The sequence below is a fragment of the Triticum urartu genome, chromosome 6A, assembly GCF_056163025.1.
Source record: "Triticum urartu cultivar PI428250 chromosome 6A, HENAU_Tu73, whole genome shotgun sequence".
In the NCBI taxonomy this organism is placed as follows: Eukaryota; Viridiplantae; Streptophyta; class Magnoliopsida; order Poales; family Poaceae; genus Triticum; species Triticum urartu.
This window is the reverse complement of record NC_141878.1, coordinates 83,404,861-83,432,070: the sequence shown is the minus strand read 5'-3', so window position 1 is coordinate 83,432,070 and position 27,210 is coordinate 83,404,861. Positions and strand designations below refer to the sequence as shown.

The following is a 27,210-nucleotide window of genomic DNA, read 5'->3' as shown; positions in this document are numbered from 1 at the left end:
CCAACAAGGAGCAGAAAGAAATGACAAGTGGTTTTCAGCAAGGTATTTTCTACAAGCATTAAAATTATAAGTAATGAGTAGTTTGATAGCAAGATAATTTGTAATGAGCAAGTACCAATGATAGTAAAAAAATGCAGCAAGGTAGCCCAATCCTTTTGAGGCAAAGGACAGGCCAAAACGGTCTCTTATGATAAACAAAGCGTTCTTTAGGATGCACGTGAATTTCATAAAGTCACTTTCACCATGTTGGTTTGATTTGTATTCACTACTTTGATAATTTGATATGGGGTTAATTATCCTTTTGCCCTCAGTGGTGTCCATGTGCTCAGTTTTGCCCCTAGTCCATGCGCAACTACTATGATGAGGCCAAACGGCCAGATTTTAGTCCATTCCGTTTGCCGGCGTCAGTGGTTGTGGGTCCGCGGTTTACAAGTGGGACCGCGTGGACGTGGGTTCGGAGCTGACATGTGGGCCCGTGCAACAAAATCCTCAAATCATTCGTAGGGTTCTAGCCGGCCAAATCGACGCCCACTCTGCCCATCCACCGGCCGGCCGGCCAGCGCCGCTGACGGTGTCCTGAACTAGGAGGTACTCAACACGCCGTCTCCCGAACAGGTGTATCGGGCCAAGGACCCCCATGGGTGTTCACTACTGGGCCAGTTCGGACAACCCATGCCGCACACAAGAAAGACTCCACAAAACTTGACGCCCAAGACAAGAACTCTTCTAAAACCCTAGGCCTCCGGTGTCTTAAATAAACCGAGGCCAGGCTAGTCAATAGACAATCGCATATTCATTATAACAATCTCGTGGTAGATGTATGTACCCTGTACTATTCCATATATGAATACAATCAAAATCAGGACGTAGGGTTTTACCTTCATCAAAAGGGTCCGAACCTGGATAAAATCCCGTGTTCATGTTACCATCGCTCCTAGACGCCTAGCTTAGGACCCCTACTACAAACTACGCCGGATATAGAACCAACATTGATGTTTTCATTGAGAACCTGCTGGGCGATCGCCGCGGATCGGTGGGACGATTAGGTGATATTTTTTTTTTAGTTAGATTGGTTCCATATGAATTAGGTTCCTTGCAAATTAGCGTGGTCGACTCGCTTTTCTTTTCTCTGTTTTGTTTGTAGAATTTTTGGTGACCGAGCTTCGAAGGAACTCGGATGGCGGCTGTCGCTTCAACGGCCCCCAATTCGAGCTGTCCGTAAGCGCTGACGTACATGGCCGCGGCAGCAAACCGAAGACGATTCCCAGGCCGATTTGATCCAAGGGATCGTGGAGCAACTCGGCTGGTGACCGGTGGAACTACTCGTGAGAATTACAGCATGTAGCTCGAGAAGATGCCCTGCATCAACATACGTCTGGAAACAGCGATCCGCCGGTGGGCTAGTTCCTCCACCACGTGAAGCGTCAGGAAAGCTAATTGAGCTCGTGTATTAATACCATTAGTCTAAAGCGCAGCACGGTCTTCAATAATTGAATAGTGCATCTTTGCTTTGCTTTACTAGTTCACGTGAAGGAACTTTTTTTAAAGAAGAAGGATAATCCCCGGTCTCTGCATCTGGAAGATGCATACGGCCACTTTATTGATTATTCTTAAGGACCTTACAAAGTGTTACAACAATAAGTCTGAATCCACCATCTAGGCAACATATGCCGCTACTCCTATCCATATGATGAAGGGTTGTTAGCTGAGCCACTACCCAGACCACTCACCTAATCCTAACATCATAAGTCGGAATTCCCAGCCTAGCCACATACCGGGTCTGGGGTATAAACCGGTCTGACGCAGTCACAGGTGTCGTCTCCACCATCTTCCACTGGTCCATCTCTAAGCAGATTGAGCTGCCAACCTTGGCAGGCTCCTCCGCCATCAACGCCACCATGACGCCAAATGACGACCACCACCTACGCTAGAACATCGCCAAGCAAATGGAGCGCTACCACAAGATGAAGATCAGCGGTAGAATAGATAAAAGGCCGCACACATTGCCGCCGCCAAACACCTCACACGCACCACAAAGCGCCCACTATGCTTCCGGGAACTCCAGGCGACGCCTTCAAGAAGGAACGCGACGAACGTACGACGCCGTCGCCCGCAAGGGAAACTAGAGCTTTCGCCCAAATGAAGAGCACAGTGAGAAACGGGATAGGACCTCGATAAGGCCTCCAAAAAGGAAACCGACGCCCATAAGGCGCCGCCATTGTCGTGGCCTCCGCCGACGGCCAAGGGTTTTCCCCGATCCCGCCCTCGTCCCATCCACCCGGCCAAAGACCTGGCCAGGGGAGCGCATGCAGCCGGAGAAGGCGTTGGACATCTTTGAAGCAGGCATGCCGGGTGACGGGGCACCCCGACCCACCCGTAGTAGACGACCACCGAGACCTCGCCACCCGCACAGCCGAAGTCGCGGACCACCAGCTCCCACGGCCGTCACCCATCAAGAGGCCACGCCGTCCACACCGCTCGAGGCCGCCGCCCCGGCATCCACCCACCGCGCACATCCCGTGAAAACACGAAGAACGACCCACACTGCCGCCACCAGGGAGACCACAGCGCGAGGCACCCAAGCCGGGCGACGAGGCAGGGCCGCACCGGCCAGATCCGGGTGGATCCGGCGATCCCCGGCCCACCAGCCGCCAGAGAGGAGCCGGCCCCGATCCAGGACCGAGCCGGCCTGATCTGGCAGTCGGACCTTCCCAGGAGACCCCCACACCGGATCGGGAGGAGGGCTAGCGACAACTTCAACGACCGACGGCCGCCACAGAGGGCCTGCGTCGGCGGCCACCAGGAGCTGGGGAGGCGGGCGGCGGCGTCTGATGCGGGGTGGGGGCGCCTCCAACATCGAGGCGGGTGCGCGGGAACCCCCCCCCCCCCCCCCCCCCCCCCCCCCCGCTGCCTACCGCCGCACGGGCGGCTGTCGGCGGCGGCGGGGGAGGAGGAGGGGAGGCGGGGGAAACCGGCGGGCGGCTAGGGTTTCGCCCCCAAATCGCCCGGAGCAGACGACGCAGGGGCAGGAGGGGACAAAAGAACAAAGTTAGACGATGTTATATAAACTTAATTGTAATCTCAATGGCATCCCGTGAAGGAATCTAATGTTTGATCTTTGTTGTTCTTCATCAATTGCTCGTGCATACACTGCTGAGAGATCAAACCGGCTCAATCGAACTGGCTGCTGTACAGGAGACAATCGATCCTACATCGATCTAACTACAGCATGATGCGTAAAAGTCCGTTGCTCTGTCCATCGCAACCACGGAGGACAATGCCAGGTTTTACTTTTCCTAACTGTCCGTTTACAACGTAAATTTATTTTACGTAAAATGTTTTTTGTTGGTTTCTACCGCATTATTTCTTGCAGCCATATTTTGAGACAGCACATGTATATGGCGTTCTAGGTCTACTTGGTCTGACCTAGCGCACCTACTTCGGGCAAAATTGACAAATTTGACCTTAAAGCAAAAGTATTTCACAAATTAAATTGTTTTTGAAAATATTTCACATTGCTGATCTTTTTGTGTAGCGCCCGACAATAAGACGCTGCACTCTATTGTGCAACTCCTTACAGCTAGGCGATGCACAGTGTAGTGCAACTCCTTAAAGTTAGGCGCTGCACAGTGTGACGCCTAAGTGTTAGGCGTTGCACAGTAGAGTGCAGCGCCTTGCTGTCAGGCGCTGCACATTAAAGGTCAGCCGTGTGAAATACTTTCAAGAACAGTTTAGTTTGTGAAATAGTTTCGATCTAAGGTCAAATTTGTGCCTTTAGCCCGTGGCTGCAACTTCACGCGGACAGACTATCCAAAGCCTAATTTTCTCTCCAGAATCGCTATGTGCACTAGGAGATTATTAGGGAGATTCAACTTTTTTCTCCCTTTTTCTTCCTTATTTAATTATAAGTCTTGAGGAAATAGACTACTTTAATAAGCAGTTTGTCTTCGGATACGTATGCTACTAATTATTCTCTAATTTTTTGAGGTCTGAACATTGTGCAAACTTGTTTTGAGAGGTGCCGTTCATTGTTAAGGGAGCTCCTCCGCGCCGCTCCGACATGGCTATCTTCTCGACAGTTCAGTTTGTTGTGCGCCGACTGATGGACACCTCGTGCGTGACATGGCCTGCATTATAAATTTGGGTTTCGTCACGCCATCAACACATTGCCTGGACACCATCAGTAGGCAATACGTCCGATCCAGGTTGCGCGGTGGCCACCTGCTGCACATCTAAAAAAATAATCCAAACAGCGGCAAACCAGCCGAGGAGATGGCACAGTACCATGCACAACATGCACCTGAGGCCGACGAGAGTTCGGCTCAGCGCGGCAACAGGGAGATTTGTTCTTTCCTTTTCTCTATTATTTAATTAAGTTGGGAGGCCATCTATCCTTTTCACTAATGGTCTCTTTTTCATGTGCTTCTCTGATGCAATTAGCACTACCGGTTGCTTCACGACCATCGAGATTGGATTGATGCGACAAGCAGCTTATGTGGTACCTACCACATGAAGTTGCATGAGTACTTCGGGGGCGTCTCTTTCACAACAATTGCTACATGTGGATTAGGCCAACAGTCACCGCACTGACCGACACCTCCGCAAATGAGTTCGGATCATACTAGGCCGATGTTGTCGCCCCGCGCATGCCGACCTGCATCGATGGGTTCGCGCTGCCACTCCATCGAACCAACCCTGGCGCACAGGCCAAACATACCTCATGATTCGCTTTGCATATATTAATTATGCAATTTTTTCTTTCAATTTTTTTGTTTGCACTGTTTTATGTGTGCAGGTGGTCGATCTTGACTGTGTTACGCGGTCACTTCGGTGTGCATGAGACTTCAGCATCCGCCGATCACAGCTTCGCCATGTTAACTGGACCGAGAACTTCATCTCGCCACATCGGCCGCGCAGCGTCGTCGCTTCATCAAACTGACGTCCACCATGCCGAACTGGTCGACTGGCGTGGTGGCTTCATTGTCACCTTGCCGACCAACTCCGCCAGATCAGCTAGACTGGGGGCTTCGCCTTACCACATCGGCCGAGTCGTGTCACTATTCTGGGGTGCCGAGCTCCTTGCTCGGACACCTCGGGCTTGGGGGCTGGAACCTCGGCCATGCCGAGGACTGCGAACCTTGTCGAATCTGTCACAGATCAATGGGCGTCTTCGTCCTGCCACAGGCCCAAATCGCGTCATCAACACCGAACACATTAACCAGCTAAGTCGCTTCCATGCTCAAAAACTTTCAGTTTTAACTTTTGTTCGGTTCGACCAAGCATTATCCTTTTTTGGCAAAAAGTTGTTTGTGAAAACTACCTTGTCAAAACTTTGTTTGTGACACACAAATTCAAATACTCTGTTTACTTGGGGGCTTCCTTTATGAAGCCTTTCCTCTTGCATATGATTATACTTGTATGACTTCGTTCCTTGTTTGTGTATTACGCCATAATATGCACCATATTGACTTAAGTGTTCCGCAAGCTCGATTGCCTTGCTCCTGTGTTTACCCCTACGTTCCCGATTGTTCGGCTAGGGAGTAAAGGGAGCACCTCTGCGATTGTCACGATTGAGTCATCCGAGCTCGGACCTCGGAATGGGTGAAGCCGAAAGCTAGCACTCTTATTGTTTTCAATCATGGTCGGCACACAACGGAACTCATGAATACAAAAAATCTATTGCACAAGTCTCATAGTAGCAATGAGCAACCGAAGAAAGGTATCGGTGGAGGTACTATTTTCTTCGAAGATGCTTCTTACACTTCGTCAGTAATATAGTATAAGTTCCCTGATTGCGCTTTGTCTGTTACAGCCTTATGACATGATTGCCTGGTTATCGGAAACACCGTCGATATTCTCGACAGGTGGAGTACATAACACTTTTCGGCCCTTGGCCGAAGAGGAAGAAGCCGACGGTCGGTTAAGACGCATTTAAAGTTCGGGTGAACACAAATATGATAGAAGTACTTCGGTACATACACCCATTATAGATAAAATTCTTTTACCCAAATCACTTGGGGGCTCTTAAATTAATATGAGCAGTTTTCTTCTTAGTCGTTGCAAAATCTTTTTCTAACACTCATTTATCGACTCAGGTGTATGATCAATAGCCGGGTAGCCTGGTTTCTCTCTAAAGCCGCTCACGTTTAGTTCGCTAAACTGGCCTGAGAAACACTCCGCCTTTGGGATAGGGAGGTTAAAGCCGAAGGCTGACCCACTTGAAGTCTAGAGATCGGTTTGTCATGTCAAAGCACGATGGAAGAAGCAGGGCATTCTCTTGGTTGAGGTGTTCGGCGTGAAACTCTTTTCTAAAACTACAGTTCGACATCTTTTCTGCCGAACCCCACCTCGGTATTGTCAAAACATACATGAGAGTTGAACTAGTTCTCGAGGAGGTACGATCCTAGGGTCGGCCATTTTGCCCAACCCAATTCCCGGGGGGCTACTGCATTGACGATCCAATGCAGACAATTTAAGTGCAAATATAGTTTTCAAGGAGATTATGATCCTCAGGTTGGTCGGCCGCACCCAACCTGAGTCTCAGGGACTTTGCACACCACTTTTTGTGTCCCGAAGTATTCTACCGAGCTAGGAGTTGATCCTTAGGCCGATTTTGGGAATCAACCTGAGTCTCAGGGGCTACTGGGATCAGCGGTCTTATGTCATCCTTCAGGTGCATCTCGGGGTTTAGACCGATACACACCTTGAGGGCTACTGGCTATATATCTCGACAGAGAATAAATTACACCAATCAAAAATATTGACAAAAAATCGGCCCGCAGTCGGGGTGGTGCACCACCTCGGAAGCAGTCCGGCATAAAGCTCGGGCGCCAGTGGCTGGCTCCATAGAGGGCATTTCCGACATTAAGCTCGGCTAAACTCCTTCAACTTTTTTGATCCAAGGTGATCTATGACACCTCGGATATAGTCCGGCGTTGGAGCTTGGACATAGTCCAGCGTTGGAGCTGGGACCTAGTCCGGCGTTGGAGCTTGGACATAGTCCAGCGTTGGAGCTGGGACCTAGTCCGGCGTTGGAGCTTGGACATAGTCTAGCGTTGGAGCTCGGATGCAGTTCGGCGTTGGAGCTCGGCTGCAAAAGATACCTCAAATGCAGTCCGCCGTTGGAGCTCGGACGCAGAGGACGCTGCCACCCGGGAACAACTTCAAACCCGAGGTGTGGCATAAAAATAACAAGGCATTGATAAAGGTCGGAAACTTAAAAGGGCTCCTCGGATACCCGATGCGTAAACTCTTCGGATGAACTTCGGCGATCCTCAAGATCGAAGATGAGAAGATTTGTTGAACCGGTTTTCAAGACCGATGACCGAAGACGAATAACAGTTCGGAAGAATCGAGGAGCGTCCCCAACTTGAAGACCGGTTCAGGGGGCTGCTGTCGGTGTCCTGGACTAGGGGGTACTCAACACGTCGTCTCCCGAACAAGTGTATCGGGCCGAGGACCCCCATGGTGGTTCACTACTGGGCCAATTCGGACAACCCATGCCGCACACAAGGAAGACTCCACAAAACTTGGCGCCCAAGACAAGGACTCTCCTAAAACCCTAGGCCTCCGGTGTCTTATATAAACCGAGGCCAGGCTAGTCAATAGACAATCTCATATTCATTATAAAAATCTCGTGGTAGATGTATGTACCCTGTACTATCCCCCATATGAATACAATCAAAAGCAGGACGTAGGGTTTTACCTCCATCAAGAGGGCCCGAACCTGGGTAAAATCCCATGTCCATGTTACCATCGCTCCTAGACGCCTAGCTTAGGATCCCTACTATGAGATACGCCGGATATAGAACTGACAGCCGCCGCCTGCGCCGCAGCCAGTGTTGGGGAACGTTGCAGAAAACAAAAAATTTCCTACGGTTTCACCAAGATCCATCTATGAGTTCATCTAGCAACGAGTGATCGGATGCATCTACATACCTTTGTAGATCGCGAGCGGAAGCGTTCAAAGAACGGGGATGATGTAGTCGAACACGACGTGATCCAAATCACCGGAGATCCTAGCACCGAACGGACGGCACCTCCGCGTTCAACACAGGTACGGTCAGCGTAACGTCTCCTTCTTCTTGACCCAGCAAGAGGGAAGGAGAGGTTGAGGAAGATGGCTCCAGCAGCAGCACGACGGCGTGGTGGTGATGGAGCTGCAGTACTCCGTCAGGGCTTCGCCAAGCACTATGAAGGAGGAGGAGGTGTTGGAGAGGGAGAAGGAGGCAACCAAAGGCGTGGATGAAAATCCCTCCTTCCCCCACTATGTATAGGAGGGCCAAGGGGGGCACCGGCCCTAGGAGATCCAATCTCCTAGGGGGGCGACGGCCAAGGGAGGTATCCCTCCCCCCCAAGGCACCTAGGAGGTGCCTTCCACTAGTGGGACTCTTCCCTTTTGGAAACCCTAGGCGCATGGGCCCTTTGGGGCTGGTGCCCTTGGCTCATGTAGGCCAAGGCGCACCCCCTTACAGCCCATGTGGCCCCCGGGGCAGGTGGACCCACCCGGTGGACCCCCGGGACCCTTCCGGTGGTCCCGGTACAATACCGGTGACCCCGAAACTTGTCCCGATGGCCGAAACAGCACTTCCTATATATAATTCTTTACCTACGGACCATTCCGGAACTCCTCGTGACGTCTGGGATCTCATCCGGGACTCCGAACAACATTCGGGTTACTGCATATACATATCCCTACAACCCTAGCGTCACCGAACCTTAAGTGTGTAGACCCTACGGGTTCGGGAGATATGTAGACATGACCTAGACGACTCTCCGGCCAATAACCAACAGCGGGATCTGGATACCCATGTTGGCTCCCGCATACTCCACGATGATCTCATCGGATGAACCACGATGTCGAGGATTCAAGCAACCCCGTATACAATTCCCTTTGTCAATCGGTATGTTACTTGCCCGAGATTCGATCGTCGGTATCCCAATACCTCGTTCAATCTCGTTACCGGCAAGTCACTTTACTCGTACCGTAATGCATGATCCCGTGACCAGACACTTGGTCACTTTGAGCTCATTATGATGATGCATTACCGAGTGGGCCCAGTGATACCTCTCCGTCATACGGAGTGACAAATCCCAGTCTTGATCCGTGTCAACCCAACAGACACTTTCGGAGATACCCGTAGTATACCTTTATAGTCACCCAGTTACGTTGTGACGTTTGGCACACCCAAAGCACTCCTACGGTATCCGGGAGTTACACGATCTCATGGTCTGAGGAAAAGATACTTGACATTGGAAAACTCTTGCAAACGAACTACACGATCTTATGCTATGTTTAGGATTGGGTCTTGTCCATCACATCATTCTCCTAATGATGTGATCTCGTTATCAATGACATCCAATGTCCATAGTCAGGAAACCATGACTATCTGTTGATCAACGAGCTAGTCAACTAGAGGCTTACTAGGGACATGTTGGTGTCTATTATTCACACATGTATTACGATTTCCGGATAATACAATTATAGCATGAATAAAGACAATTATCATGAACAAGGAAATATAATAATAATGCTTTTATTATTGCCTCTAGGGCATATTTCCAACAGTCTCCCACTTGCACTAGAGTCAATAATCTAGTTACATTGTGATGAATCGAACACCCATGGAATTCTGGTGTTGATCATGTTTTGCCCTAGGGAGAGGTTTAGTCAACGGATCTGCTACATTCAGGTCCGTATGTACTTTACAAATATCTATGTCTCCATCTTGAACATTTCCACGAATGGAGTTGAAGCGACGCTTGATGTGCCTTGTCTTCTTGTGAAACCTGGGCTCCTTGGCAAGTGCAATAGCTCCAGTGTTGTCACAGAAGAGCTTGATCGGCCCCGACGCATTGGGTATGACTCCTAGGTCGGTGATGAACTCCTTCACCCAAATTGCTTCATGCGCTGCCTCCGAGGCTGCCATGTACTCCTCTTCACATGTAGATCCCGCCACGACGCTCTGCTTGCAACTGTATACACGTATCCGGTTTGTGACTTAGAGTCATCCAGATCTGTGTCGAAGCTAGCGTCGACGTAACCCTTTACGACGAGCTCTTCGTCACCTCCATAAACGAGAAATATTTCTTTAGTCCTTTTCAGGTACTTCAGGATATTCTTGACCGCTGTCCAGTGTTCCTTGCCGGGATTACTTTGGTACCTTCCTACCAAACTTACGGCAAGGTTTACATCAGGTCTGGTACACAGCATGGCATACATAATAGAACCTATGGCTGAGGCATAGGGGATGACGCTCATCTCTTCTATATCTTCTGTCGTGGTCGGACATTGAGCTGAGCTCAATTTCACACCTTGCAACACAGGCAAGAACCCCTTCTTAGACTGATCCATATTGAACTTCTTCAATATCTTATCAAGGTATGTGCTTTGTGGAAGACCTATGAGGCGTCTTGATCTATCTCTATAGATCTTGATGCCTAATATATAAGCAGCTTCTCCAAGGTCCTTCATTGAAAAACTCTTATTCAAGTAGGCCTTGATGCTGTCCAAGAGTTCTATATCATTTCCCATCAAAAGTATGTCATCTACATATAGTATGAGAAATGCTACAGAGCTCCCACTCACTTTCTTGTAAACGCAGGCTTCTCCATAAGTCTGCGTAAACCCAAACGCTTTGATCATCTCATCAAAGCAAATGTTCCAACTCCGAGATGCTTGCACCAGCCCATAAATCGAGCGTTGGAGCTTGCACACCTTGTTAGCATTCTTAGGATCGACAAAACCTTCCGGCTGCATCATATACAATTCTTCCTTAAGGAAACCACTAAGGAATGCCGTTTTGACGTCCATTTGCCATATTTCATAATCATAGAATGCGGCAATTGCTAACATGATTCGGACGGACTTTAGCTTCGCTACCGGTGAGAAAGTCTCATCGTAGGCAACCCCTTGAACTTGTCGATAACCCTTAGCGACAAGCCTAGCTTTATAGATGGTCACATTACCATCCGCGTCTGTCTTCTTCTTAAAGATCCATTTATTTTCTATGGCTCGCCGTTCAACGGGCAAGTCAGTCAAAGTCCATACTTCATTTTCATACATGGATCCTATCTCGGATTTCATGGCTTCTAGCCATTTGTCGGAATCCGGGCCCGCCATCGCTTCTTCATAGTTCGAAGGTTCACCGTTGTCTAACAACATGGTTTCCAAGACAGGGTTGCCGTACCACTCTGGTGCGGAACGTGTCCTTGTGGACCTTCGAATTTCAGTAGGAGCTTGATCAGAAGTATCTTGATCATCATCAATAACTTCCTCTCTAGTTGGTGTAGGCATCTCAGGAACATTTTCTTGAGTTGTGCCATTTTCCGGTTCAAGAGGTAACACTTCTTCAAGTTCTACTTTCCTCCTACTTACTTCTTTCGAGAGAAACTCTTTCTCTAGAAAGAATCCATTCTTGGCAACAAAGATCTTGCCTTCGGATTTGAGGTAGAAGGTATACCCAACAGTTTCTTTAGGGTATCCTATGAAGACGCATTTTTCCGACTTGGGTTCGAGCTTTTCAGGTTGAAGTTTCTTGACATAAGCATCGCACCCCCAAACTTTTAGAAACGACAGCTTAGGTTTCTTCCCAAACCATAATTCAAACGGTGTCGTCTCAACGGATTTCGACGGAGCCCTATTTAAAGTGAATGCGGCAATCTCTAAAGCATAGCCCCAAAAAGATAGCGGTAAATCGGTAAGAGACATCATAGATCGTACCATATCTAATAGAGTGCGATTACGACGTTCGGACACACCATTACGCTGAGGTGTTCCAGGCGGCGTGAGTTGTGAAACTATTCCACATTTTCTTAAGTGTGTGCCAAATTGGTGACTCAAGTATTCTCCTCCACGATCTGATCGTAGAAACTTGATTTTCCTGTCACGTTGATTCTCAACCTCACTCTGAAATTCCTTGAACTTTTCAAAGGTTTCAGACTTGTGTTTCATTAAGTAGATATACCCATATCTACTCAAATCATCAGTGAGGGTGAGAACATAACGATAGCCACCGCGAGCCTCAACACTCATTGGACCGCACACATCAGTATGTATGATTTCCAATAAGTTGGTTGCTCGCTCCATTGTTCCTGAGAACGGAGTCTTGGTCATCTTACCCATGAGGCATGGTTCGCACGTGTCAAATGATTCGTAATCAAGAGACTCTAAAAGTCCATCTACATGGAGCTTCTTCATGCGTTTGACACCTATGTGACCAAGGCGGTAGTGCCACAAGTATGTGGGACTATCATTATCAACTTTACATCTTTTGGTACTCACACTATGAATATGTGTAGCATTACGCTCGAGATTCATTAAGAATAAACCATTCACCATAGGAGCTGACCATAAAACATATCTCTCATATAAATAGTGAAGGAAATATGCCCTAGAGGCAATAATAAAGTTATTATTTATTTCCTTATGATCATGATAAATGTTTATTATTCATGCTAGAATTGTATTAACCAGAAACATAATACAGGTGTGAATACATAGACAAACAAAGTGTCACTAGTATGCCTCTACTAGACTAGCTCGTTAATCAAATATGGTTATGTTTCCTGACCATGAACAATGAGTTGTTATTTGATTAACGAGGTCACATCATTAGTTGAATGATCTGATTGACATGACCCATTCCATTAGCTTAGCACCCGATCGTTTAGTATGTTGCTATTGCTTTCTTCATGACTTATACATGTTCCTATGACTATGAGATTATGCAACTCCCGTTTGCCGGAGGAACACTTTGGGTGCTACCAAACGTCACAACGTAACTGGGTGATTATAAAGGAGCATTACAGGTGTCTCCAAAGATAGATGTTGGGTTGGCGTATTTCGAGATTAGGATTTGTCACTCCGATTCTCGGAGAGGTATCTCTGGGCCCTCTCGGTAATACACATCACATAAGCCTTGCAAGCATTACAACTAATATGTTAGTTGTGAGATGATGTATTACAGAATGAGTAAAGAAACTTGCCGGTAACGAGATTGAACTAGGTATTGGATACCGACGATCGAATCTCGGGCAAGTAACATACCAATGACAAAGGGAACAACGTATGTTGTTATGCGGTCTGACCGATAAAGATCTTCGTAGAATATGTAGGAGCCAATATGGACATCCAGGTCCCGCTATTGGTTATTGACCGGAGACGTGTCTCGGTCATGTCTACATTGTTCTCGAACCCGTAGGGTCCGCACGCTTAAGGTTACGATGACAGTTATATTATGAGTTTATGCATTTTGATGTACCGAAGGTTGTTCAGAGTCCCGGATGTGATCACGGACATGACGAGGAGTGTCGAAATGGTCGAGACGTAAAGATTGATATATTGGAAGCGTATATTTGGATATCGGAAGTGTTCCGGGTGAAATCGGGATTTTACCGGAGTACCAGGAGGGTTACCGGTACCCCCCGGGAGCTATATGGGCCATAGTGGGCCTTAGTGGAAAAGAGAAGGGGCTTCCCTAGATGGGCTGCGCGCCTCCCCCCTTCCCCTAGTCCTATTAGGACTAGGAGAGGTGGCCGGCACCCTCCTCCTCTTTTCCCCCTCCGCGAATCCTATTCCAACTAGGATTGGGGGGGGGGGGAATCCTACTCCCAGAGGGAGTAGGACTCTCCTGGCGCACCAAGCTTGGCCGGCCAGCCTCCCCCCTCTACTCCTTTATATACTGAGGTAGAGGCACCCCAGAAACACACAAGTTGATCCACGTGATCTATTCCTTAGCCGTGTGCGGTGCCCCCTGCCACCATATTCCTCGATAATACTGTAGCGGAGTTTAGGCGAAGCCCTGCTGCTGTAGTTCATCAAGATCGTCACCACGCCGTCGTGCTGACGGAACTCTTCCCCGACACTTTGCTGGATCGGAGTCCGGGGATCGTCATCGAGCTGAACGTGTGCTCGAACTCGGAGGTGCCGTAGCTTCGGTGCTTGATCGGTTGGATCGTGAAGACGTACGACTACTTCCTCTACGTCGTGTCAGCGCTTCCGCAGTCAGTCTGCGTTGGGTACGTAGACAACACTCTCCCATCTCGTTGCTATGGATCACATGATCTTGCGTGTGCGTAGGAATTTTTTTGAAATTACTACGAAACCCAACAGTGGCATCCGAGCCTAGGTTATTTATGTTGATGTTATATGCACGAGTAGAACACAAGTGAGTTGTGGACGATATAAGTCATACTGCCTACCAGCATGTCATACTTTGGTTCGGCGGTATTGTTGGACGAGACGACCCGGACCAACCTTACGCGTACGCTTACGCGAGACCGGTTCCCTCGACGTGCTTTGCACATAGATGGCTTGCGGGCGACTGTCTCTCCAACTTTAGTTGAACTGAGTGTGGCTACGCCCGGTCCTTGCAAAGGTTAAAACGGAGTCTATTTGACAAACTATCGTTGTGGTTTTGATGCATAGGTGAGATTGGTTCTTACTTAAGCCCGTAGCAGCCACGTAAAACTTGCAACAACAAAGTAGAGGACGTCTAACTTGTTTTTGCAGGGCATGTTGTGATGTGATATGGTCAAGGCATGATGCTGAATTTTATTGTATGAGATGATCTCGGCAACTGGCAGGAGCCATATGGTTGTCGTTTTATTGTATGCAATGCAATCGCGATGTAATGCTTTACTTTATTACTAAACGGTAGTGATAGTCATGGAAGCATAAGATTGGCGAGACGACAACGATGCTACGATGGAGATCAAGGTGTCGCGCCGGTGACGATGGTGATCATGACGGTGCTTCGGAGATGGAGATCACAAGCACAAGATGATGATGGCCATATCATATCACTTAAATTGATTGCATGTGATGTTTATCTTTTTTATGCATCTTATCTTGCTTTGATTGACGGTAGCATTATAAGATGGTCTCTCACTAAATTATCAAGAAGTGTTCTCCCTGAGTATGCACCGTTGCCAAAGTTCGTCGTGCCCAGACACCACGTGATGATCGGGTGTGATAAGCTCTACGTCCATCTACAACGGGTGCAAGCCAGTTTTTGCACATACAGAATACTCAGGTTAAACTTGACGAGCCTAGCATATGCAGATATGGCCTCGGAACACGGAGACCGAAAGGTCGAGCGTGAATCATATAGTAGATATGATCAACATAAACGATGTTCACCATTGAAAACTACTCCATCTCACGTGATGATCGGTTATGGTTTAGTTGATTTGGATCACGTAATCACTTAGAAGATTAGAGGGATGTCTATCTAAGTGGGAGTTCTTTAGTAATATGATTAATTGAACTTAAAATTTATCATGAACTTAGTCCCTGATAGTATCTTGCTTGTTTATGTTGATTGTAGATAGATGGCTCGTGCTGTTGTTCCGTTGAATTTTAATGCGTTCCTTGAGAAAGCAAAGTTGAAAGATGATGGTAGCAATTACACGGACTGGGTCCGTAACTTGAGGATTATCCTCATTGCTGCTCAGAAGAATTACGTCCTGGAAGCACCGCTGGGTGCCAGGCCTGCTGCTGGAGCAACACCAGATGTTATGAACGTCTGGCAGAGCAAAGCTGATGACTACTCGATAGTTCAGTGTGCCATGCTTTACGGCTTAGAATCGGGACTTCAACGACGTTTTGAACGTCATGGAGCATATGAGATGTTCCAGGAGTTGAAGTTAATATTTCAAGCAAATGCCCGGATTGAGAGATATGAAGTCTCCAATAAGTTCTATAGCTGCAAGATGGAGGAGAACAGTTCTGCCAGTGAGCATATACTCAAAATGTCTGGGTATAATAATCACTTGATTCAATTGGGAGTTAATCTTCCGGATGATTGCGTCATTGACAGAATTCTCCAATCACTGCCACCAAGCTACAAAAGCTTCGTGATGAACTATAATATGCAAGGGATGAACAAGACTATTCCCGAGCTCTTCGCAATGCTGAAAGCTGCGGAGGTAGAAATCAAGAAGGAGCATCCAGTGTTGATGGTTAACAAGACCACTAGTTTCAAGAAAAAGGGCAAAGGGAAGAAGAAGGGGAACTTCAAAAAGAACGGCAAGCAAGTTTTTGCTCAAGAGAAGAAACCCAAGTCTGGACCTAAGCCTGAAACTGAGTGCTTCTACTGCAAGCAGACTGGTCACTGGAAGCGGAACTGCCCCAAGTATTTGGCGGATAAGAAGGATGGCAAGGTGAACAAAGGTATATGTGATATACATGTTATTGATGTGTACCTTACTAGAGCTCGCAGTAGCACCTGGGTATTTGATACTGGTTCTGTTGCTAATATTTGCAACTCGAAACAGGGACTACGGAATAAGCGGGCACTGGCAAAGGACGAGGTGACGATGCGCGTGGGAAACGGTTCCAAAGTCGATGTGATCGCGGTCGGCACGCTACCTCTACATCTACCTTCGGGATTAATATTAGACCTAAATAATTGTTATTTTGTGCCAGCGTTGAGCATGAACATTATATCTGGATCTTGTTTAATGCGAGACGGTTATTCATTTAAATCAGAGAATAATGGTTGTTCTATTTATATGAGTAATATCTTTTATGGTCATGCACCCTTGAAGAGTGGTCTATTCTTATTGAATCTCGATAGTAGTAATACACATATTCATAATGTTGAAGCCAAAAGATGCAGAGTTGATAATGAAAGTGCAACTTATTTGTGGCACTGTCGTTTAGGTCATATCGGTGTAAAGCGCATGAAGAAACTCCATACTGATGGACTTTTGGAACCACTTGATTATGAATCACTTGGTACTTGCGAACCGTGCCTCATGGGCAAGATGACTAAAACACCGTTCTCCGGTACTATGGAGAGAGCAACAAATTTGTTGGAAATCATACATACCGATGTATGTGGTCCGATGAATATTGAGGCTCGTGGCGGATATCGTTATTTTTCTCACCTTCACAGATGATTTAAGCAGATATGGATATATCTACTTAATGAAACATAAATCTGAAACATTTGAAAAGTTCAAAGAATTTCAGAGTGAAGTTGAAAATCATCGTAACAAGAAAATAAAATTTCTACGATCTGATCGTGGAGGAGAATATTTGAGTTACGAGTTTGGTGTACATTTGAAAAACTGTGGAATAGTTTCGCAACTCACGCCACCCGGAACACCACAGCGTAATGGTGTGTCCGAACGTCGTAATCGTACTTTACTAGATATGGTGCGATCTATGATGTCTCTTACAGATTTACCGCTATCATTTTGGGGTTATGCTTTAGAGACGGCCGCATTCACGTTAAATAGGGCACCATCAAAATCCGTTGAGACGACGCCTTATGAACTATGGTTTGGCAAGAAACCAAAGTTGTCGTTTCTTAAAGTTTGGGGCTGCGATGCTTATGTGAAAAAACTTCAACCTGATAAGCTCGAACCCAAATCGGAGAAATGTGTCTTCATAGGATACCCAAAGGAGACTGTTGGGTACACCTTCTATCACAGATCCGAAGGCAAGACATTCGTTGCTAAGAATGGATCCTTTCTAGAGAAGGAGTTTCTCTCGAAAGAAGTGAATGGGAGGAAAGTAGAACTTGACGAGGTAACTTTACCTGCTCCCTTACTGGAAAGTAGTACATCACAGAAAACTGTTTCAGTGACACCTACACCAGTTAGTGAGGAAGCTAATGATAATGATCATGAAACTTCAGATCAAGATACTAATGAACCTCGTAGATCAACTAGAGTAAGATCCGCACCAGAGTGGTACGGTAATCCTATTCTGGAAGTCATGCTACTAGATCATGATGAACTTACGAACTATGAAGAAGCGATGGTGAGCCCAGATTCCGCAAAGTGGCTTGAAGCCATGAAATCTGAGATGGGATCCATGTATGAGAACAAAGTATGGACTTTGGTTGACTTGCCCGATGATCGGCAAGCAATTGAGAATAAATGGATCTTTAAGAAGAAGACTGACGCTGATGGTAATGTTACTGTCTACAAAGCTCGACTTGTCGCAAAAGGTTTTCGGCAAGTTCAAGGGATTGACTACGATGAGACCTTCTCACCCGTAGCGATGCTTAAGTCCGTCCGAATCATGTTAGCGATTGCCGCATTTTATGATTATGAAATTTGGCAGATGGATGTCAAAACTGCATTCCTGAATGGATTTCTGGAAGAAGAGTTGTATATGATGCAACCGGAAGGTTTTTTCGATCCAAAGGGAGCTAACAAAGTGTGCAAGCTCCAGCGATCCATTTATGGACTGGTGCAAGCCTCTCGGAGTTGGAATAAATGTTTTGATAGTGTGATCAAAGCATTTGGTTTTATACAGACTTTCGGAGAAGCCTGTATTTACAAGAAAGTGAGTGGGAGCTCTGTAGCATTTCTGATATTATATGTGGATGACATATTATTAATTGGAAATGATATAGAATTTCTGGATAGCATAAAGGGATACTTGAATACAAGTTTTTCAATGAAAGACCTCGGTGAAGCTGCTTACATATTAGGTATTAAGATCTATAGAGATAGATCAAAATGCTTAATTGGACTTTCACAAAGCACATACCTTGACAAAGTTTTGAAAAAGTTCAAAATGGATCAAGCAAAGAAAGGGTTCTTGCCTGTGTTACAAGGTGTGAAGTTGAGTAAGACTCAATGCCCAACCACTGCAGAAGATAGAGAGAAAATGAAAGATGTTCCCTATGCTTCAGCCATAGGTTCTATCATGTATGCAATGCTGTGTACCAGACCTGATGTGTGCCTTGCTATAAGTCTAGCAGGGAGGTACCAAAGTAATCCAGGAGTGGATCACTGGACAGCGGTCAAGAACATCCTGAAATACCTGAAAAGGACTAAGGATATGTTTCTCGTATATGGAGGTGATAGAGAGCTCACCGTAAAAGGTTACGTTGATGCAAGCTTTGACACTGATCCGGACGATTCTAAATCGCAAACCGGATACGTGTTTACATTAAACGGAGGAGCTGTCAGTTGGTGCAGTTCTAAACAAAACATCGTAGCGGGATCTACATGTGAAGCGGAGTACATAGCTGCTTCGGAAGCAGCAAATGAAGGAGTCTGGATGAAGGAGTTCATATCCGATCTAGGTATCATACCTAATGCATCGGGTCCAATGAAAATCTTTTGTGACAATACTGGTGCAATTGCCTTGGCAAAGGAATCCAGATTTCACAAAAGGACCAAACACATCAAGAGACGCTTCAACTCCATCCGGGATCTAGTCCAGGTGGGAGACATAGAGATTTGCAAGATACATACGGATCTGAATGTTGCAGACCCGTTGACTAAGCCTATTCCACGAGCAAAACATGATCAGCACCAAGGCTCCATGGGTGTTAGAATCATTACAGTGTAATCTAGATTATTGACTCTAGTGCAAGTGGGAGACTGAAGGAAATATGCCCTAGAGGCAATAATAAAGTTATTATTTATTTCCTTATGATCATGATAAATGTTTATTATTCATGCTAGAATTGTATTAACCGGAAACATAATACAGGTGTGAATACATAGACAAACAAAGTGTCACTAGTATGCCTCTACTAGACTAGCTCATTAATCAAAGATGGTTATGTTTCCTGACCATGAACAATGAGTTGTTATTTGATTAACGAGGTCACATCATTAGTTGAATGATCTGATTGACATGACCCATTCCATTAGCTTAGCACCCGATCGTTTAGTATGTTGCTATTGCTTTCTTCATGACTTATACATGTTCCTATGGCTATGAGATTATGCAACTCCCGTTTGCCGGAGGAACACTTTGGGTGCTACCAAACGTCACAACGTAACTGGGTGATTATAAAGGAGCATTACAGGTGTCTCCAAAGGTAGATGTTGGGTTGGCGTATTTCGAGATTAGGATTTGTCACTCCGATTGTCGGAGAGGTATCTCTGGGCCCTCTCGGTAATACACATCACATAAGCCTTGCAAGCATTACAACTAATATGTTAGTTGTGAGATGATGTATTACAGAACGAGTAAAGAAACTTGCCGGTAACGAGATTGAACTAGGTATTGGATACCGACGATCGAATCTCGGGCAAGTAACATACCAATGACAAAGGGAACAACGTATGTTGTTATGCGGTCTGACCGATAAAGATCTTCGTAGAATATGTAGGAGCCAATATGGACATCCAGGTCCCGCTATTGGTTATTGACCGGAGACGTGTCTCGGTCATGTCTACATTGTTCTCGAACCCGTAGGGTCCGCACGCTTAAGGTTACGATGACAGTTATATTATGAGTTTATGCATTTTGATGTACCGAAGGTTGTTCAGAGTCCCGGATGTGATCACGGACATGACGAGGAGTGTCGAAATGGTCGAGACGTAAAGATTGATATATTGGAAGCTTATATTTGGATATCGGAAGTGTTCCGGGTGAAATCGGGATTTTACCGGAGTACCAGGAGGGTTACCGGTACCCCCCGGGAGCTATATGGGCCATAGTGGGCCTTAGTGGAAAAGAGAAGGGGCTGCCCTAGATGGGCTACGCGCCTCCCCCTTCCCCTAGTCCTATTAGGACTAGGAGAGGTGGCCGGCCCCCTCCTCCTCTTTTCCCCCTCCGCGAATCCTATTCCAACTAGGATTGGGGGGGAGGGAATCCTACTCCCAGAGGGAGTAGGACTCTCCTGGCGCACCAAGCTTGGCCGGCCAGCCTCCCCCCTCTACTCCTTTATATACTGAGGTAGAGGCACCCCAGAAACACACAAGTTGATCCACGTGATCTATTCCTTAGCCGTGTGCGGTGCCCCCTGCCACCATATTCCTCGATAATACTGTAGCGGAGTTTAGGCGAAGCCCTGCTGCTGTAGTTCATCAAGATCGCCACCACGCCGTCGTGCTGACGGAACTCTTCCCCGACACTTTGCTGGATCGGAGTCCGGGGATCGTCATCGAGCTGAACGTGTGCTCGAACTCGGAGGTGTCGTAGCTTCGGTGCTTGATCGGTTGGATCGTGAAGACATACGACTACTTCCTCTACGTCGTGTCAGCGCTTCCGCAGTCGGTCTGCGTTGGGTACGTATACAACACTCTCCCATATTGTTGCTATGCATCACATGATCTTGCGTGTGCGTAGGAATTTTTTTGAAATTACTACGAAACCCAACAAATAGAACAACCATTATTCTCGGATTTAAATGAGTAGCCATCTCGAATTAAACGAGATCCCGATACAATGTTCATGCTCAAAGCTGGCACTAAATAACAATTATTAAGGTTTAAAACTAATCCCGAAGGTAAATGTAGAGGTAGCGTGCCGACGGCGATCACATTGACCTTGGAACCATTCCCGACGCGCATCGTCACCTCGTCCTTTGCCAGTCTCCGCTTATTCCGCAGCCCCTGCTTTGAGTTACAAATGTGAGCAACTGCACCGGTATCAAATACCCAGGAGCTACTACGGGTACTAGTAAGGTACACATCAATTACATGTATATCATATATACCTTTTGTTTTGCCGGCCTTCTTGTCCGCTAAGTATTTGGGGCAGTTCCGCTTCCAGTGACCACTTCCCTTGCAATAAAAGCACTCAGTCTCGGGCTTGGGTCCATTCTTTGGCTTCTTCCCAGCAGCTTGCTTGCCGGGCGCGGCAACTCCTTTGCCTTCCTTCTTGAAGTTCTTTTTTACCCTTGCCCTTCTTGAACTTAGTGGTTTTATTCACCATCAACACTTGATGTTCCTTCTTGACTTCTACCTCTGCTGATTTCAGCATAGCAAATACTTCAGGAATGGTCTTTTCCATCCCCTGCATATTGAAGTTCATCACAAAGCTCTTATACCTCGGTGGAAGCGACTGGAGGATTCTGTCAATGACCGCGTCATCCGGGAGATTAACTCCCAGCTGAGTCAAGCGGTTATGTAACCCAGACATAGTGAGTATGTGCTCACTGACAGAACTATTTTCCTCCATCTTACAGCTGAAGAACTTGTCGGAGACCTCATATCTCTCGATTCGGGCATGAGCTTGAAAAACCATTTTCAGCTCTTCGAACATCTCATATGCTCCATGTCTCTCAAAACGCTTTTGGAGCCCCGGCTCTAAGCTGTAAAGCATGCCGCACTGAACGAGGGAGTAGTCATCATCACGTGTCTGCCAAGCGTTCATAACGTCTTGGTTCTGTGGGACGGGTGGATCACCTAGCGGTGCTTGTAGGACATAATCTTTCTTGGCAGCTATGAGGATGATCCTCAGGTTCCGGACCCAGTCCGTATAGTTGCTGCCATCGTCTTTCAGCTTGGTTTTCTCTAGGAACGCGTTGAAGTTGAGGACTACGTTGGCCATTTGATCTACAAGACATATTGCAAAGATTTTTAGACTAAGTTCATGATAATTAAGTTCATCTAATCAAATTATTCAATGAACTCCCACTTAGATAGACATCCCTCTGCTAGTCATCTAAGTATAACATGATCCGAGTCAACTAGGCCGTGTCCGATCATCACGTGAGACGGACTAGTCAACGTCGGTGAACATCTTCATGTTGATCGTATCTTCTATACGACTCATGCTCGACCTTTCGGTCTTCTGTGTTCCGAGGCCATGTCTATACACATGCTAGGCTCGTCAAGTCAACCTAAGTGTTTGCATGTGTAAATCTGTCTTACACCCGTTGTATGTGAACGTTTGAATTAAACACTCGATCATCACGTGGTGCATTGAAGCAACGAACTGTCGCAACGGTGCACAGTTAGGAGGAACACTTTCTTGAAATTATTATGAGGGATCATCTTATTTACTACCGTCGTTCTAAGTAAAAAAGATGCAAAACATGATAAACATCAAATGCAATCAAATAATAATAGTGACATGATATGGCCAATATCATATAGCTCCTTTGATCTCCATCTTGGGGCTCCATGATCATCTTGTCACCGGCATGACACCATGATCTCCATCATTGTGTCTCCATGAAGTTGCTCGCCAACTATTACTTCTACTACTATGGCTAACGCGTTTAGCAATAAAGTAAAGTAATTTACATGGCGTTTCTCAATGACACGCAGGTCATATAAAATAAAGACAACTCCTATGGCTCCTGCCGGTTGTCATACTCATCGACATGCAAGTCGTGATTCCTATTACAATAGCATGAACATCTCATACATCACATATGTCATTCATCATTCATCACAACTTTGGCCATATCATATCACAAAGCACTTGCTGCAAAAACAAGTTAGACATCCTCTAATTGTTGTTGCAAGTTTTACGTGGCTGCAATAGGGTTCTAGCAAGAACGTTTTCTTACCTACGTGAAAGCCACAACGTGATTTTTCAAATTCTATTTACCTTTCATAAGGACCCTTTTCATCGAATCCGCTCCAACTAAAGTAGGAGAGACAGACACCCGCCAGCCACCTTATGCAACTAGTGCATGTTAGTCGGTGGAACCGGTCTCACGTAAGCGTACGTGTAAGGTTGGTCCGGGCCGCTTCATCCCACAATACCGTTGAAGCAAGATAAGACTAGTAACGTCAAGAAAGTTGACAACATCAACGCCCACAACAAATTGTGTTCTACTCGTGCAAGAGAACTACGCATAGACCTAGCTCATGATGCCACTGTTGGGGAACGTTGCAGAAAACAAAAATTTTCCTACGGTTTCACCAAGATCCATCTATGAGTTCATCTAGCAACGAGTGATCGGATGCATCTACATACCTTTGTAGATCGCGAGTGGAAGCGTTCAAAGAACGGGGATGATGTAGTCGAACACGACGTGATCCAAATCACCGGAGATCCTAGCACCGAACGGATGGCACCTCCGCGTTCAACACACGTACGGTCAGCGTAACGTCTCCTTCTTCTTGATCCAGCAAGAGGGAAGGAGAGGTTGAGGAAGATGGCTCCAGCAGCAGCACGATGGCGTGGTGGTGATGGAGCTGCAGTACTCCGTCAGGGCTTCGCCAAGCACTATGAAGGAGGAGGAGGTGTTGGAGAGGGAGAAGGAGGCAACCAAAGGCGTGGATGAAAAGCCCTCCTTCCCCCACTATATATAGGAGGGTCAAGGGGGGGGGGGCGCCGGCCCTAGGAGATCCAATCTCCTAGGGGGGCGGCGGCCAAGGGAGGTATCCCTCCCCCCCAAGGCACCTAGGAGGTGCCTTCCACTAGTGGGACTCTTCCCTTTTGGAAACCCTAGGCGCATGGGCCCTTTGGGGCTGGTGCCCTTGGCTCATGTAGGCCAAGGCGCACCCCCTTACAGCCCATGTGGCCCCCGGGGCAGGTGGACCCACCCGGTGGACCCCCGGGACCCTTCCGGTGGTCCCGGTACAATACCAGTGACCCCGAAACTTGTCCCGATGGCCGAAACAGCACTTCCTATATATAATTCTTTACCTACGGACCATTCCGGAACTCCTCGTGACGTCTGGGATCTCATCCGGGACTCCGAACAACATTCGGGTTACTGCATATACATATCCCTACAACCCTAGCGTCACCGAACCTTAAGTGTGTAGACCCTACGGGTTCGGGAGATATGTAGACATGACCTAGACGACTCTCCGGCCAATAACCAACAGCGGGATCTGGATACCCATGTTGGCTCCCGCATACTCCACGATGATCTCATCGGATGAACCACGATGTCGAGGATTCAAGCAACCCCGTATACAATTCCCTTTGTCAATCGGTATGTTACTTGCCCGAGATTCGATCGTCGGTATCCCAATACCTCGTTCAATCTCGTTACCGGCAAGTCACTTTACTCGTACCGTAATGCATGATCCCGTGACCAGACACTTGGTCACTTTGAGCTCATTATGATGATGCATTACCGAGTGGGCCCAGTGATACCTCTCCGTCATACGGAGTGACAAATCCCAGTCTTGATCCGTGTCAACCCAACAGACACTTTCGGAGATACCCGTAGTATACCTTTATAGTCACCCAGTTACGTTGTGACGTTTGGCACACCCAAAGCACTCCTACGGTATCCGGGAGTTACACGATCTCATGGTCTAAGGAAAAGATACTTGACATTGGAAAACTCTTGCAAACGAACTACACGATCTTATGCTATGTTTAGGATTGGGTCTTGTCCATCACATCATTCTCCTAATGATGTGATCTCGTTATCAATGACATCCAATGTCCATAGTCAGGAAACCATGACTATCTGTTGATCAACGAGCTAGTCAACTAGAGGCTTACTAGGGACATGTTGGTGTCTATTATTCACACATGTATTACGATTTCCGGATAATACAATTATAGCATGAATAAAGACAATTATCATGAACAAGGAAATATAATAATAATGCTTTTATTATTGCCTCTAGGGCATATTTCCAACAGCCAGCACTTGCCTAGCCACCAGCTGCACGGCCTGCTCCGCCGCTACCGTCCTGTGTCGACGCTCCATCGCTACCTGCTCCGCCCGCCACCTTCCCGCGACGCCACAGGTGGGGCGCCCGCCACCTGCTCAACCCGCCCCGCGGCCTCCTTCCATGCGCCCGGCCGGAGCGCTCAAAGGTGGGGGGCTAGTGGAGCTGTTTAAACTAGGAGGAAGAACCCCAGGGCGAAATGGCGAGCAACGGCGACCCCGGAGTATTTGGTGAAGAAGGCATCAGGCCGGAGATCCGTTGTGTCCACGACTGGGTTCTCAAGGGGTAAGTCATGCCTCCTGTTTAGATTGAGCTTAGTTATGCATTTGAACAGTCGGTTCGAGTAGATTTGCCTGATTAGTGTGCTGATTGCGTCTCAATTTTTCGTCGGTTAGGATGGAGTTGCAGTTTGCTTTCTTAGTGCACATTAGAAGGGACCGGTACATGTTCAATGCAAAGAATAAGAAGAAATTCCAAGGAGGTTTCAATTATCAGTTGCCAATGGCTAGCAATTGGAGTTTTAGACAATTTGGGGAGGTAATTTGTAGCCAATATCCTTGGGGTTTGCTTGATGAAATGTTATACAAATACTATGATGGGGAAAAGAAATGGGTGAAATTTAGTAATGATGAAGAGCTGGCTACCATGTTTGCTAGGCATAAAGAGAAAGAGAATTTTCATGTGAGGCTGCAAATTGATGTTCTTGAGCAGGCATTTGGACCTAGGATGGCGGGTGCAACATCTTGGGGAGAACCAAGTCGTCGTAATGGCATCTCTAGCCAGAACAGTTTAGTTAGTGCACGGCGACGTGGTGGCTCGACAAGCGTGGGCAACGACAGTAGGGTCCCCCTTGAAGTGGAGCCTGATGACTACAATTCTGGGGTTGATGAAGACAAGCTATATTCTGATGTTATTCAGAATTTACGACGGGCACCTCGGGCTGAAAACCAAGATGAGGCTCACAATGCAGTCCGTGTGGATGATGACACTGTGGGTGAGGACGAAGACCTTGCAACTATTGAATGGGACCCTTTGAACCCTCATATGGAAGAAGGTACCGTTTTTGCATCCATGACTGAGTGTAGAAATGCACTTGTGACATACTGTATCAAGGTAGAATGTATTTTCAAAGTTGACAAGAGCGATCAAGTACGTTATAGAGTGCACTGTCCTACTGAGGGTTATCCATGGAGAATGCTCGCATCTAAAATGCGAAATAGCACTATTGTTCAGGTCAAAGTGAACCATTTTAAGCACACATGCCAGGAATCAACCCTTAGGAAGGATACAATCAGTAGAGCCAAGTCAAGATGGGTGGCAGAAGAAGTAAATAAGTGGGTGAAAGAAAACCAGCAAGTGGGTCCAAAGGAATTGCAGAAGAACATCAAAGATAAGTTCAAGATAGATTTACCATACATGAGGTTGTTCAATGGTAAAACAACATGCTATGGATTCTATTTATGGTAACTGGCAGGAAAGTTTTCATTTGTTGTATTCATTCAAAGGTGAAGTGGAGAGGACCATCCCATGTATATTGTAGATATTGACCACCACACCATGGAGTACACATTCAGGGGAGTGACAAAGACCAAGGAATGCTTTAGGAGGGTTTTTGTCTGCTTTGAGGCTTGTCGCCGGGGTTTTTTGGCAGGCTGCAGGCCTTATTTGGCTATTGATGCCACTTTTATCATAGGGAGGTTTAAAGGACAGATAGTAGCAGCTTGTGCAGTTGATGCACACAATTTTGTATTTCCAGTTGCCTACGGTGTGCTGGAGACAGAGTCTGATGAGAGCTGGACTTGGTTTTTGCATAATCTGCGTCGGGCTATTGCACATCCCCATGGGTTGGTCATTCATACAGATGCCTGCAAAGGTTTAGAAGTGGTCGTGGACAATGTGTTCCCT

General features: G+C 46.9%; 1 pseudogene; it reads left to right on the top strand.

The window, feature by feature from the left end:
• Positions 1-27,210, top strand: part of LOC125516569 (G-type lectin S-receptor-like serine/threonine-protein kinase LECRK1) — a 71,668-nt pseudogene that overhangs the window by 1,784 nt on the left and 42,674 nt on the right.